This window comes from Meles meles, chromosome 9 (assembly GCF_922984935.1).
Source record: "Meles meles chromosome 9, mMelMel3.1 paternal haplotype, whole genome shotgun sequence".
NCBI classification, from domain to species: Eukaryota; Metazoa; Chordata; class Mammalia; order Carnivora; family Mustelidae; genus Meles; species Meles meles.
Window position 1 is genome coordinate 29,173,469 of NC_060074.1, and position 15,503 is coordinate 29,188,971.

At 44.0% G+C, this 15,503-nt stretch overlaps 1 protein-coding gene across 3 annotated transcripts in view; it reads left to right on the forward strand.

Annotated features, from left to right (window-relative positions):
- The first annotated feature begins 5,573 nt into the window (after positions 1–5,573).
- Positions 5,574–15,503, forward strand: part of TTLL4 (tubulin tyrosine ligase like 4) — a 35,898-nt gene continuing 25,968 nt past the window's right edge. For 2 of the 3 annotated variants that reach the window (XM_046018913.1, XM_046018912.1), the window contains exon 1: positions 5,574–5,808. The gene's annotated coding sequence lies outside the window, so the exon portion shown is untranslated. Of the gene's footprint in view, positions 5,809–7,488; positions 7,559–15,503 lie in introns of those variants that run through there. The other variant, XM_046018914.1, reaches the window with a different exon arrangement.

Here is a 15,503-nt window from a genome sequence, read left to right on the forward strand (position 1 = left end):
TTTTCACATAAAACAATAGTTAATCATTTCATGAGGGAGCATAATAAAGCACGTTTCCATTCTTGGGAGCATAGAATCTAAGGGATTTGAAATATGTAAACAATGTCACTTCCTTTTATATCATTGCACAAAGTGCTTGAGAAGATTTGATGTGAATAGTCTGAGTAGTGCCTAGAATTCAGAGAATGTCTGGAAGGTTCGAGGATTTGTGCCTGTGTTTGGTTTTGCATGTGTATGAGAGTATATTTGTTTTAACTCTTCTAGTGTGAGAGGCAGGTTCATGTTTTCAGACATTAAAAGTGGAAAGAATGGCGTCATGACTCCCAAACCCTGATCCCACAGATTTGGCTGTTAGAAACATTTTGTCATACTGGTTTTACCTATTCCTTCTTTTTTTTTTTTTAAGATTTTATTTATTCATTTGACAGACAGAGATCACAAATAGGCAGAGAGAGAGAAGAAAGCAGGCTCCCCACTGAGCAGAGAGCCCAATGTGGGGCTCAATCCCAGGACCCTGAGATCATGACCTGAGCTGAAGGCAGAGGTTTAAGCCACTGAGCCACCCAGGCACCCCCTACCTATTCCTTCTTAAGTTTTGTCATCGCTGTAGTTTAAAAAGCACTCTGTTTTGAAGTAATTTAAAATTTAAAGAAGAGCTGAAAGAACAGTTACAAAGAACTTGCATATACCCTTCACCCCATTCACTGATTAACATTTTGCCACAACTGCTTTTACCAGATTTTTCTGAACCATTTGTTAGTAAGTTGTAAATATCACGTCCTTTTACCTTTATGTACGTGAGAATTTCTTTAAGATTTTATGTATTTATGTATTTATTCATGAGAGACAGAGAGAGGGAGAAGCAGGCTCCCTGCTCCCCCGATATGGGATTCAATTCCAGGACCCTGGGTTCATGACCTGAGCTAAAGGCAGATGCTTTACCATCGGAGCCACCCAGGTGCCCCACATGAGAATTTCTTAAGATCGAGGACGTTCACTTATATAATCACAACATGATTAGCAAAATCAGGAAATTTAACATTGATATAATTCTATTAACTCATCTGCTGCCCATATTCAAATGTTGTCAATTGTTATAATACTTTTTTTTTTGCAAAATTGTTCTCTATTTTTTTTTTCAAATTTTTATTTAAATTCTAGTTAACCTATAGTGTAATATTTGTTTCAGGAGTAGAATTTAGTGATCTGTCACTTACATATAGCATCCAATGCTCATTGTAACAAGTGCCTTTCTTAATACACATTACCCATTTAGTCTAACTCCTGCTCACCTCCCTCTGGTAATGTTCTTTATACCATTTTTTTTTTTCCTGGTCTAGGATCCAACCAAAGATCATGCTTTGTGTTAGTTGTGTTGTCTCTAATCTAGAACCATCCCTCATCGTTTCCTTTGCCTTTTTGGACATTGATTGATATTTTGAAGAATACAGGCCAATTTGGGTATATCTGACAATTTCTGTGTGATTTGATTCAGTTTATACATTTTTATTTCTATTTTTTTCAAGATTTTCTTTATTTGAGAGAGAGTAAGAAAGAGAGAGATCATGAGCAGTGGGGAGGGGCAGAGGGGGAAGCAGAGTCCTCACTGAGCAGGGAGCCTGACTTGGGAATCCATCCCAGGACCCTGGGATAAGGACCCGAGCCAAAGGCAGATGCTTAACCAAGTGCCCCACAGGTTATATATCTTTAGCAGAAACACTACATAAGTGGTGATGTGTCTTCTACTATATCATATATCACATCTGAAGCTAATGATGTCGCTTTTTCCCATTATTGGTGAAGTTACTTTTGATCACTTGGTTAAGGTGGTCTGGTCACATTTCTTTTGATGTAGGTTTTTTTTTTAATATGCTTTATATCTTAGAACAGTTTTAGATTTACAGAAAAGTTGAGCAGATAGTAGAGAGAGTTCATATGTTATACCCTCCCCTACACAATTTCCCCCTATTATTAACATCTTACATTATTATGATACATTTGTTGTGATCAGTGAACATACTGATATCCTATTAACCAAAGCTTGTATTTTATTCAGGTTTTCTTGTTTTTCTTTGTTTGTGTTTTTTGTTTTTATTTTTACCTGATTTCCTTTTCTGTGCCATGATCTCAGTACACATTACATTTAGTTGTCTCCTTAGGCTCCCCTGACTACAACAGTTTCTCAGAAGTTTCTTGTTTTTGATGAATTTGTCAATTTTGAGAAGTACTGGGCAGGTATTTTGTAGGATACCCTCTCTTGGAATTTATTTGTTGTTTCTTATGGCTAGACTGGGTTATGGGTTTTGGGGAGGAAGATCACAAAAATAACGTGCCATTTTCAAAGCCTGTCCAAACCATGTATTATGTATCTGATTTCTGACTGTTGATGTTGACCTTGATCACCTGGCTGAAGTAGTGTGTCAGATTTTTCTCTTGTTAACTACTTTTGCCCTACTCCACCCTTTCTGCCTTTCCTTACTGTGCTCCTGGAAAGAAGTCACTTTGCACAGCCCCTTCTTGAGGAATGGGGAGTTATGCTTCCCCTCCTTGAGGGCTGAGTATCTCTATACTTTATTTGGAATTATTCTGCACAGGAAATTTGTATCTTTACTGCACTGATGACATATTGAACCATTTATTTATACTAGGGACTCATGGATATTTGTTTTATACTTTGGGTTATAAACCACTACTACTTTATTCAGTTTTGTTGCTCAAATTTTTCCAGCTTTGGTGATTGGGAGTTCTTTCAGTTAGCTCCTGTGACACACTCCCACTAATGTGATTTTTCTTTCTGGCACCACAAAATGCTTCAGGCTCATCTTATATATTTCTTACCCCCATCCCGGAATCAGCCATTTCTTCAAGGAGCCCCTGTACTTTTTAACAGAGAATGGTATTAGAAAGTAGGACCTGGGTGCTAGGTGTGCTCATTGCCTCTAGAGTGTTTGCTATCAGTATTTTAAAGCAAAAGCAAACCCTGGCATCACGTCTAATCGCTAAAAAATGTCTGTATGTGGGGCACCTGGGTGGCTCAGTGGGTTAAAGCCTCTGCCTTCGGCCCAGGTCATGATCTCAGGGTCCTGGGATCGAGCCCCGCATCAGGCTCTCTGCTCAGCGGGGAGCCTGCTTCCATTCCTCTCTCTCTCTGCCTGCCTTTCTGCCTAGTTGTGATTTCTCTCTGTCAAATAAAATATTAAAAAAAAAAGTCTGTATGTGAAAAATAAAGAGTATTTTCTTTTTAAAGAGATTTCATTTATTTGACAGAAAGAGCATAAGCACAGAGAGCAGCAGAGGGAGAGGGAGAAGCAGGCTCCCCACTGAGCAGAGAGCCCGATGTGGGGCTTGATCCCAGGACCCTGGGATCATGACATGAGCCAAAGGCAGAGGCTTAACCCACTGAGCCACCCAGGTGCCCCAATAAGTGTATTAAAAAAAAAAATAACCAAAAATGTCAAAGTATCTTGTAGCTGCCTCAATAAATTACCTCAAATTTAATGGCTTAAAATAAGAGACATTTTTTTCTCTCACAGTTCTGGAGGCCAAAAGTCTGAAATCAGGCTGTCTTAAAGACCTCCACTCCCTCAGAAGGCTCTATGGAAGAATCCACTTCTCGCTTCTTCCACCACCTGGTGGTTCCAGGCATTCCTTGACTTGTAGCCACATCAGTCCAATCTCTGCCTCCTTGGTCACATTGCCACTGCCTCTTTTCTTTTTTCTTTTCTTTTTTTTTTTTTAAAGATTTTATTTATTTATTTGAGAGAGAGAGAGCACAAACAGGGGGAATAAGAGGCAGGGGGAGAGGGAGAAGCAGACTCCCTTTTGAGAAAGGAGCCCAATGTGGGGCTTGACCCCAGGACCCTGGGACTGTGACCTGAGCCGAAGGCAGGCACTTAACTGACTGAGCCACCCCGGTGCCCCCTCCTCCTCTTTTCTGTGTCTTCTCTCTGTCACATCTCCCTTGCCCTCATGAAGGATACCTGCTTTGGGATTTAGGGCCCACTCAGAAAATCCAGGAAAATTCCCTAATCCTCTCAAAATCCTTTTGCCATATAATATTTACAGGTTACTGGAATTAGGATGTAGATATATCTGGGGGCAGGGGGGGGGGAGACACCATTCAGTCAAATGCATAACAAAATAAATAATGGTTTCTTAACATCTGTCTTTGTTCTTAATGTCCCCAGTCCATATTCAGAATTCTCCATTGTCTCAAAAAATAACTTTTACAGTTAGTTTGTTTGAATCAGGATCCAAACAAGGTCCACTCGCTGAATTTGATAGTCTCTGGCGTCTCTTACAATCTAGAAACCTCACTTTTTTTTTAAACTCCGAAATTATTAAAGAAATGAGGTCATCTGTATGTTGGCTCACATTCTGGATTCGTCAATTGCTTTCTTGCAGTGTCATTATTTCCCTTTATTTCCTATAAACTGGAAGTTGGAGCCAAAGCTTGATCAGATTCAGATTCAACTATTTTTTGACAAAAATACACTACTTCCTAAATATTGTATAGTTCAAATTGCATCACATTAGGTAACATAATTTGCAGCTGTCCTGCGTTTCATGATCTAAGATTGGTTAAAATCTAAAGGTGATCCTTCCAGTGTAAAATTCCCCCAATCTGTCCTTCAATGGTTTTAGCGTCTGTCAATACTGTTGCCGGAATCAATTACTTATTAGACTTCCTTGCTTTGATCCAGATTGTTTTTGCTAGGTTAGTTTCACCTTTTACTGTGCCCTTTATTTCTGTAGCCTACTGTTTAGAAAAGACCTTTTCACTCTCCAGCTCTCTCTCGATTTTCTTTTTCTCTTTTTTAAAGGTTTTTTTATTTGTGAGAGAGACAGCGAGCGTGGGCGCACGTGATTAGGGGCGGGGCAGAGGGAGAAGGAGAAGCTGTCTCCCGGCTGAGCAGGGAGCCCGACGTGAGTGGGTCTGGATCTCAGGACCCCAATATCATGACCCCAGCAGAAGGCAGACGCTTAACTGACTAAGCCACCCAGACGCCCCTCTCCTTTGATTCTCAAATCCATTTGAACATCGGGGACACGGTCTGTCTTGCCTAGGGAGACGATGAATTGAGTTAGCGTTTCCTAAGTACATACCTGAAGCCCATAGCTTCAGGTGGTTGTAATAGTACTCTTGAGTAGATTGGAGTTAGGGGAAAGTTGGTTGGAGGGAAACAGCGGATCTGGCGGTGTCTTCTTCAAATTCGAAAGACTTCTGCTGAAAAGGACTACTAAGAAACTTCTTTATTAATTAAGTCTGAACTCTTTGATTTTAGAGGAGCGAATTGAGGCATGACCAAAGAAAGAGTTCATTCAGGTGAGGTGGTATCAAGGCCCGGAGAAGGCGAGAATCCTGGAATCCCAGACCGTAGTCTTTAATGGTGGTGGGGGTGGGGATGGGTGGATGGGTGGATGGGTGGATGGGTGGGGGTGGGGGGATGCGTGTGGCTTTCTGTCTCGGGACTACATCTCCCAGAATTCCGCTCTCAGGGCTCGCGCGCGCTGAAGCGACTGCGCATGCGCGAGGCGGGGCCTGCTTTCCCAGGCCCCACAACCCCCGAGATTCCGCGCGCCTGCCTCCCGCGCGTCCGCCGCGATCGCCCCTTCCAGGCCCTCGGTCTGTCCGCTGGGGGCGCGCGCAGTGCCTGGCAGGCGGCCTCGGCGCCGGCGGCTGGGAACGCGGGTCGCGTGGCGGTGCGTGGTTGCTAGGGGCGTCTGAGGCCGCCGGCTTGCCCAGCAGGCCGAGGGAGGAAGCAGCGCGGAGCCGGCGCGGAGCCGGAGCGAAGCTAGGTCCGCTAGGTGAGTGCGACGGGGAAGCCCTGACAACGACCGTCCGTCCGCCGACTCTCCCGCCCTCTTTCTTGCCTGGGTCCTTTCGCGCGGGTCCCCAGTCCTCCGGCGGCTCCCGCCCCAACCCCGCTTCCTGCCCGCCACCTCTCCATATCCAGGGAGGCGAGGGGGCTGCGGCCTTCCACCGGGTCGGGTCTTCACGCGTCCCCGGGAACCTTCTCCCCCCTCCGCCACGCTCCGTGAACTTAGTCAGCTCCGTCTCTGGGTGCCCGAACCCTTGCAGCATCCCCTCACCCTGGGCCTCCGTGCCTCCTCTTTCCCGCCGCGCTGCGGTTTAAATTCTCGCCCGGGTGGGAGCCCAAGCTACTCTCAATTCGTAGCCGAATCGGAACATGAATGCCCACTTTTTTCTTTCCCCATCTTTAGGACCTATAGAGAAATACTTTTCTAAACTGTAGAATTTCGAACAGAATTTGAGATCTTGTAAATTTAACTCCTCATTTATCCATCCCTTTATGTAAGCACTCACTCAACAATTTTTTACAAACATCGAGAAATATTTAGTGAACCAAGGCACTATGGAAGGCGCTGGGGGTGGCAACAGTGAACAAGGCAGGCATGTCTTCACGGAGCTTATAGTCTAGGGGGGATTTTTAATCAAGTAAATAAGCATTTGCCATACTGTGTGGTGTGTGCTCTGATAAAACATTAGAAACATAGTTAACCCAGACTTGCTTGGAAAAATATACAATCCCTATTCCCTGGTCTTCACAGTCTTACTCTGGATGCAGAAAATGTTTTGCTCCTTATGGAGTCATCCTTGCTTCCTCAGATACTCCAGATCACATCTTTCTCAACTTCATCACCTGCTGATTTAGCCAATCAGCAAGTAGTTGGGGGACTTTTTGGGACAGTATTCTGTCCATCCTTCATTTCTTGCAGTAAAAATACGAGACACTGTATGAGACCCACCCGGTTGATGCTGAGAAAGTTACCAGCTGCTTATTGGTTGGGCTAAATGAAACCTTGAAAAATTATCAAGTGTCTTCTGGGAATAAAGAAGTTGAGAGCACATTCCAGATACAAAGTAGCTTTAGAAAATATACAGCAAGGCCTAAAAAGAGAATTGGAAACAGTTTGACAGACCTGAGCTGGGTTTGGAGGTAGCCATCCAATGACAAATAGGAAGAGGAAAATTAATAGGGGTTAGATCACAAAGGGCTGTAGATGCTTTGTTGAAGAGAATGGTATCCTCAGGTTTTTCTAGCAGGGTGATTGGGGCCCAGGACTGCCAAGGAATACACCTGCACATACAGCTTTAGAAGAATCAGTGTCCAAATCCTCAGCTTCCAAATGAATACTTCTGAAACTGACCTGACAAGAAGAGGTGGGGCTGGCTGGCTGGAATATCCCTCCCATCTCCCAAATTATAATGTTTTGTCCCAAATGTAAAAATGTCAGGTGGTTCAGTTGGTTAAGCATCTGCCTTCAGCTCAGGTCATGATCCCAGGTCTGGCTCCCTGCTCAGTGGGGAGCCTACTTCTCCCTCTCCCTCTGCCTGCTGCTCCCCCTGCTTGTGCTTGCTCGCTCGCTCTCTCTGTGTCAATTAAATAAAATCTTAAAAAAAAAAAAAAAAAAGCCAGTTTGCCAAGTGGAGTCTTAGGAAATACTGATTTCAAGAAGTCCCCCTTCGATGATTAAATTACTTTGGAAAACTCAGAAGGCTTCCTGTCTTCCCCTAATACACATTGCTATTAAGGTAAGTCTTGATTCGTATTGTGGTATTCTGAATTCAGACGAACTCAGCAGTTAAATGTGGCTAGGATATTTTTTGGGACCATGGGTTTTTCAAGCTATAGGGATAAAACTTGCATAAAAAACTTTTAAAGAGATTTCTTTTAATTTAGGTGTGTGTTTTTCAATAAAGTAATTAAAATTATTTTACCAAATCATGAAATGCTTATTCAAATTACAGTTAATCCTTAACTTAGCTCTTTTTATAGAATGCTTAGTAGATTCGACCTCCTTTTAACAAAAGAATAAGCTTGTTTAAACTTGTGACGAGAAACCTTAGAATTAAACTTAAATGTGCAAGGAATTCATGATTTAAATTCTTTTGGGGATACATGAGTAAAACCATTTGAAGAGTATGTTGCAGGAAAACCACAGAAAGATAATTAGCAGGAAGATAACATTAGATTTATGTTTGAGGTTCCTGTAGCCATCAGCGTGTGGGTTGAATAGGAAGCATTTTAAACTGGAGGCAGGGAGCCAGTGAGAAAACTTGAAACAAGTCTAGAGATGATGAGGGCTCTATGTTGGCTGCAGTGGGCATGGAGATGTGAAAGATGGTGGAGTAGGGGCGCCTGGGTGGCTCAGTGGGTTAAAGCCTCTGCCTTCGGCTCAGGTCATGATCCCAGGGTCCTGGGATTGAGCCCTGCATCGGGCTTTCTGCTCCGCGGGGAGCCTGCTTCCTCCTCTCTCTCTGCCTGCCTCTCTGCCCAGTTGCGATTTCTCTCTGTCAAATAAATAAAATATTTAAAAAAAAAAAAAAAAGATGGTGGAGTAGACAAGGCCTGGTGGCAAAATAGATATACAGAGAGGGGGACAAGAGCAGTTTGGAATGATCCTAATGATCACTAAGACTTTAGTGACCGGGTGGGTGGTGGTAGGAGAAACTGTTAGGAGGAAGGGCAGATTTGAGGAGAAAGATAAAGGGGTTCACTTTGGACATGATGAGTTGAGGTCCCTACGGCACATCTAGGTAGAGAGGCCCAGGAGGTTGTTCTGTAGGTCTGGAGCTCCTGACAGAGGTCTGGGATGATAAAAAATTGAGAATGGAGGAGGTGGTTGCAGTCATGGGATGGAAGAGACTGCTCTGGGCGAGTTTATTGAATACTGACCGTGTGCCGAGCAGAGTGAGAAGACTGAACTCTTAGGAACACCAACACTGAGATAGTAGGAGGAGGGAAAGGGAAGAAAGAGAATTTATTACCAAATACAAAAATGAGCATGTAAGTGAAAGGTCACTTGCTAAACAGCTATCTCTGGATGAAGCCTTAACTTTAGGATCTGACACTCACGCTCTGGAGTTGAGTTTACATTCTTTTGTGAACTTGAACTGTCTGATTATAGGCTTCCTGGATTCCAGCATGGGATCAGATGCTTTGGTCTGTCAGTGCAATGCAGAGAAAAATTTTCTTAAGTGCCCTGAACTTCTTACCCTCTCCTCTGGCAGAACTGGGAAACCAAAGTGGGCATTTGGGAATAAATATGGAGAGTGGTAATTTCTCTTAGGCCCTGAAATATAGAGAAATTTGTCTTTAGGTGCCTTCAGGGATATTCTGGACAGGCAATGGTGTTTTAAATCAGAGGTGCCCAGACTTACTGCTTTTAGGACTCTTTTATGCACTTCAGAACCTTCAATGTATTTTTTAATGTGGGATGTATAATCTTGATGTTTACCATATCAGAAATTGAAATACTTTTAACTTTTTCACTTTTCACTTATTAAAAATACTTTTTTTTCCATTTTTTAAAATTATGCTCAGTTAGCCGCTGTATAGTACATCCTTAGTTTTTGATGTAGTGTTCAGTGATTCATTAGTTGCATTTAATAGCCAGTGCTCATCACAACACGCGCCCTCCTTAATACCCATCACCCTATTACCCTATCCCCCACCCTATTCATTTAGAAGTAATAAATACATTACAAGTTAACATAGGTAGAATTTTTATTTTATTTTTATTTTTTGAAAGGTTTTATTTGTTTGTTTATTTATTGTTGTTTATTGTTTATTTATTTATTTACTTGCATGAGAGCTCAGGAGAAGCGGGGAGGAACAGACAGAGAGGGACAAGCCCGCTGAGTCTGGATCTCATGACCCGGATATATGACCTGAGCCAAAATCATGAGTCAGACACCTGACCAACTGAGCCACCCATAAGCAGAATTTTTAAAATGAAAAATGATATTGTTTCAAAAAGATTAGTGAGAAGAGTAGCACTGTCTTTGCAAATCTCTTTAACATCTGGCTGCACAGAAGATAGGTGGATTTTCGTATCTCTGTGCTCTGTCAGTTGTGATGTGTTGCTTTGGTTGAGTTACTAAGAAAACCCAGCCTCACAGCCATTCAGTTGGTAATTGTGGGTGTTCTTTGGTATTACACAAAAGTTAACAAGAGATGGATTTATGGAGGTTATTGCAGTGTGGAATCTGAAAATAACTTTTCATAATTTGTTACATTAAAATCCACTGGTCTGTCTCTCTCTCTCTCTCTTTTTTTAAAGATTTTATTTATTTATTTGACAGAGAGAGACAGCCAGAGAGAGAACACAAGCAGGGGGAGTGGGAGAGGGAGAAGCAGGCTCCCTGCTGAGCAGGGAGCCTGATGCTGGACTCTATCCTAGGACCCCAGGATCATAACCCAAGCCGAAGGCAGACGCCCAATGACTGAGCCATTTTGACTGGGTCTTTTTTTCTTTTTTCTTCCTGTTTGTTTTTGCCGGGGGCCTTTTACCCAGACATGATTCTGTAACGTTGTGATAGGTATCTGGAAAAGACTGTTTTCATTGAGTTACACAGCTCTTCCAAATGTTGCCACATTTTATGAACAGTATCCAAAAAAAAAAAAAAAAAAAAAAAGAATCACTCTTATTATCACCACACTTTCATCAGAAAAATGCTTAACTCTTGGGAAGCTGTCAAACTGTCAAACCGAATTCTAATTTTTGTCTTGAAAACTGAAATTTTATCACTGGCAACTAATGCTGTCAGTTGTTTTTCTTGAATTGGTTGTCTCACTTTGTTTTGTTTTCTAGAAAACGTCTGCCAAATGTCAAAGTCTGAATAACCCATCACTTTCATGTCATTTATTCTTTCAAGTGAACATAGTGTCCCACAGAAAAATTTTGCAATTCAAACACACAGTGCTTTCCTTTGAGACGGCCATCACCTTCTGTACACCACAGAAGTGTTTTACACGTGCTCCTCGTTTTGTCACACAGAGCATTAAAAAGATGCACTCCCAGATTGAGATTTAAGATAATCTGTACTGGGGACGCCTGGGTGGCTCCGTTGGTTGGACGACTGCCTTCGGCTCAGGTCATGATCCCGGAGTCCCGGGATCGAGTCCCACATCAGGCTCCCAGCTCCATGGGGAGTCTGCTTCTCCCTCTGACCTTCTCCTCGCTCATGCTCTCTCTCAAATAAATAAATAAAATCTTAAAATAATAATCTGTACTGTGTCATCAAGGACGTCTTTGGGTAAAGCTGGCATTCCTCTACTGTGTGGCGAGGAAGCCTGTGGAGGGCAAGGATCCGGCTTGGTGTGCCGCTGTCTCCGTCCTTGCTGAGGCACCAACAGTCTGACCCATCACTGCTTTTGTACCGTCATGGAAAGACCGGCATAGTTAAAAAGGCAGATCACATCTTAGTTTTGTTGGGAAAATAGTTTCCAGAGCAGACCCTGTGGACAGTACCCTGAGGACCACTCTCCACCTTAGGAGGAGGAAGGAGGTTCCTTTTTGAAGGTGGTAATAAGCCAGGGCTCTAGGAGAGCTCGTCACCTAATTGTGTTAAGCCTTCAATGGCCCCCCTCGGCTCTAGGTGCTGAAAGCTCTGTTTCTCTCTCAGCTTCGCCACCTCCTTCTGCATTGCCGAACCGTGTTCTGCAAAAGCCATCTATCTTAACCTATGGTCCTGACCCTCCTCCCTTCTCAAAGGGCTGGGGGTTTGATCTTCCTTGCTCAGTAGGCCTTCAAGAAGTTCATTGCCCCTCCAACTTTGTTTAGGGAGATATAGCTAGGGATTTATCTCCTAAGAGAAAATGAGGATGATTCCTACAGTCCTCCCCATTTCTCTTTGGTTCCAGGTAAGTCAGTTCCGTCTTCTAAAAGAACTACTGAGCAGTTAAAGCAATCTCATTCGAGATGTTTCAAGTGGTAGGCTCTGAACCATTTCTGATGTCCTGAGTTCCCCTGGTGACCAAGGGAAGCTCCTAGGCAGAGGAGAGTGAGACTGCAGGTCCCAAGAGCCACACACACACTCCTGTAATACAGGAGAGCGATTTGATCAGCAGGTAATGAATAATTGCTTTCTGTAGAAATAGATACCTTGTCCCAGCTGGTCTGGGCCCGGCCTCTAGAGACTTGGTGGCTTAAACAACAGCCGTAGATTTTCCTAGCATAGGCTATTCTTTGTTCACTCTTGACTAAGAAGGAAACTTGAGGCAAAACTACATCTCACAGAGTGGAAGGCACAATGAGATAGGCAGATTCCGAGTGCTGTATAAAGATGACAAAGCAGGTTGGTGTGATTCCTGAGGCTGGCTGCTGAGACTGTAGCCAGGGACGGCGGTCGGGATTCTACTGCAAGACGCCTGCACTGGGTCAGCTAGGTGCTGGGAGGGGTGGGGATTGGGTTGAGCCCGGCCTGTAAATAGAAAGAAAGGGGTGTTTGAGGCCATTTTCTCTTTAGAATGCTCTGTGGTTCTTCATCCTCCTTTCTTACCCTTTAGTCAATATTTTTGGTTTGTTTTATTTTTAACAGCTTTGTGGTGGTGTAACTGATAAGGAGCGGGTCCATCCATCACACCAAGTCAGTTGTTGTTTTTTTTAAAGATTTTATTTATTTATTTGACAGAGAGAGATCACAAGTAGGCAGAGAGGCAGGCAGAGAGAGAGGAGGAAGCAGGCTCCCTGACGAGCAGAGAGCCCGATGTGGGGCTCGATCCCTGGACCCTGGGATCATGACCTGAGCCGAAGGCGAGGCTTAACCCACTGAGCCACCCAGGCGCCCCCCAAGTCAGTTGTTTTTGAAACTTTGTTCCAAGGACCAAGTGCCCTACTTGGTCCGTAAGTTTGGGGAGGAGATGTGGCCGGCATTGCTGAGAAGCAGGCCAAGCTGGGGCAGTGATCTTCCCTGCTCCTACCAGATGAGCTTTGCTCCTGTCTGTTATAGGTACCCAGGGATTCCCTATAGAAACCATCCGTGCAGGTTATAAGGCATCTCCATGTGAAAAGAGAACAGTGGGGAGAGTAGCCTTTGTAAAGTATCAAGTTAGAGGGCTCGAGATGCAGGACATACTCATGGAGGGGGTGGGGCTTGAGCTGTGCCTGGAAAAGGTAAAGAAAATGTAATAATTCAGAAGGAAGAGGCTTAGTGGAGCAAAGGCCTGCAGACCAGTTTGAAAAGTTTATTCCAGGAGTTTAGTGTTTAAGACCAGCACAATTCACAGGGCAGAGTTCACGGTGGAAGGAGGTGGAAACTCCTTCCAACCCAAACTAAGAAATCTAGATTATATTTGCTGATTCAGGTGAGAATCATCTGGAGTGCAGACTCCCGGCCCTACCCCAGACCCAGATTCAGACACTGAATCTACTTTGAAGATGGGACTTGCAGATCTGCAGCCCATGTTTGTTCTGTTTTGTTTTTTATTTTTATTTATTTATTTTTTATTTTAAGTAGGCTCCACGCCCAGCATGGGGCTTGAACTCATGACCCTGAGATCAAGAGTCGCACACTATACTGACTGAGCCAGCCAGGCACCCTGCACCCAATTACGTTGCAGGTGATTGGTGGGCTGCTATGATATTTAGTGAGGACTCCTAGGAAATTTTTGAAAGGGGAGTAACCTGATCAAGTATAATCAATTAGAGTTAATCTGGAGGCTGCCTACAGGGTGGACTTGGGAAGGGTGGACCTTGGAAACACAGACCTCAGTCTGGGTGTTATTGCAGTGGTCTGGTTCTGGGGAGGGATAAGGGGATAAATGGAGGAAGCATGCTAGGGAGAACGAATCTCTCTCAAGTTTTATAACTGGCTTGGCTCTGGAGAATTAGGGAAAGGAAGAAGTCAGAAGTGGCTTAAGTGTTCCTCTTAGGCGACTGAGAGAAAGAAGCTTCCACTGAAAGAAATGGAAGGTCAAGTGTGCAGAGCTGGTGTGACAGGCTTGAAGAGGTCAGATATGCATGTGGAAAAGGTGGCCCAGACGGTTGGTGATGAGGACATGAAGCTTGAGAGAGGTCCATTCTGAAGAGTGGAGCTTCTGCGGATAATGGTTGAAATAGCGAGAGCAGGTTGGTTGGACATGGGAGGGAGGATAAAACTGGAGCCATGGAGGACTTTGGAGGGGACACCGTGGGGCGGGGAGGTCACCCTGCAGGAGCTGGTGTGGTTGTGGCTGAGGTTCCTGCACTGAGGAGAGAAGTAGCGGCGAGGAGACGGTGGTGGGAAAAGAGAAGCTGATTCATCTGCAGGGGGCCCGCAGTGGCTGTGCTGGGTTTTACCTCTGTAGATGCATGTGTGTATTCGGCAAATATTTAATGAGCCCTGATTACATTTCCAGGCCTGGGCATAGACTGTGTAAACAAGGTCCCAGTTCTCAAAGAACTTGCATGCTGGAAGAGAAGATAAACACACAACAAAGGAATGCAGAAATAGGTGAAGTTTCTACTTTAAAAATAATGAACAGGGGGGCGCCTGGGTGGCTCAGTGGATTAAGCCGCTGCCTTCGCTCGGGTCATGATCTCAGGGTCCTGGGATCGAGCCCCGCATCAGGCTCTCTGCTCAGCGGGGAGCCTGCTTCCCCCTCTCTCTCTGCCTGCCTCTCTGCCTACTTGTGATCTGTCTCTCTGTCAAATAAATAAATAAAATCTTTAAAAAAAAATAATGAACAGGGTTTTTGACTCAGTGATTCATTTATATAGCCAGAAATTAAAATGATCGAAAAGGTATACACACTTAGCTCTCATACCCCATTGGTATCCTTTATTAAAAAAAAAAAAATCAGTTCCATTTATTCTTCCACCATTTCTTTAGCAGTTATAAGGAAATACTAACATTGAGTAATTTCAGCTAGTGGAAGAATGAAACAGATTAGAATAAGGTAATGTGATAGGGACTGATCGGGGGTGGGGCAGTGTTGGTGTTGACAGGCTCTTTGGGCTGGTGGTGGTTGCTGATTGCTGAGTGAGGGAACTGAGTGTTTCAGAGGGAACGACAAGGCCCCTGGAGCACAGGTGGGAACACGCCTGCTGAGGAGGAAGAGTGACTTGCATAAAGTCGGGGAGAGAGAGAGAGAGAAAGGAGTCACATCACAGTGGACCTTGGAGCCACAGGATAGCTTTAAGTATTCTAAGAAGAGTACCTCGACCACAGTCTGGCGAATTGATTATAAAGAAGGCGTTAGGAGTTAGAAGCAGGGGAAACCAGCAGGTGAGAGGTGATTGTGGTGTGGACTAAGGGAATAATGGTGGCAGCAGCAATAGATGGCTCCAGGCACATATACTTGAAGCCGGAAAGACTTGTGGATGGATTGAGTGAGTAGGAGTGAAGATCGGAGGTCGGGCTGAAATCATTACCCAGGGCATGTTGGGAGTTTGGGTGTTGCATGAACACCTGTCCCAGGGACTCAGACCCTTCTGCCTGCAGATGTTTGTTTTTTTTTTTTTAACTGAAGTCTTTTTGTGCAGTTGCAGCTTTATTTACTGCCCATGACTCTACAAGGTTAATTGGCTTTAAAAGTGAATCAATTCAGTGAGGGATGTGATTGATGCCTTCTTAGCCCTGCTCCCATTGTCCTTCGCATGACTTTATTAAAATCTGACATTCTCATCTAATTTCAAGGAGATTAAGAGGAAGCATGTTCCCTTCTTGAATCATAGAAAACCTTGAGTTTCCCATTTTGTCCCTGTGATCCCCT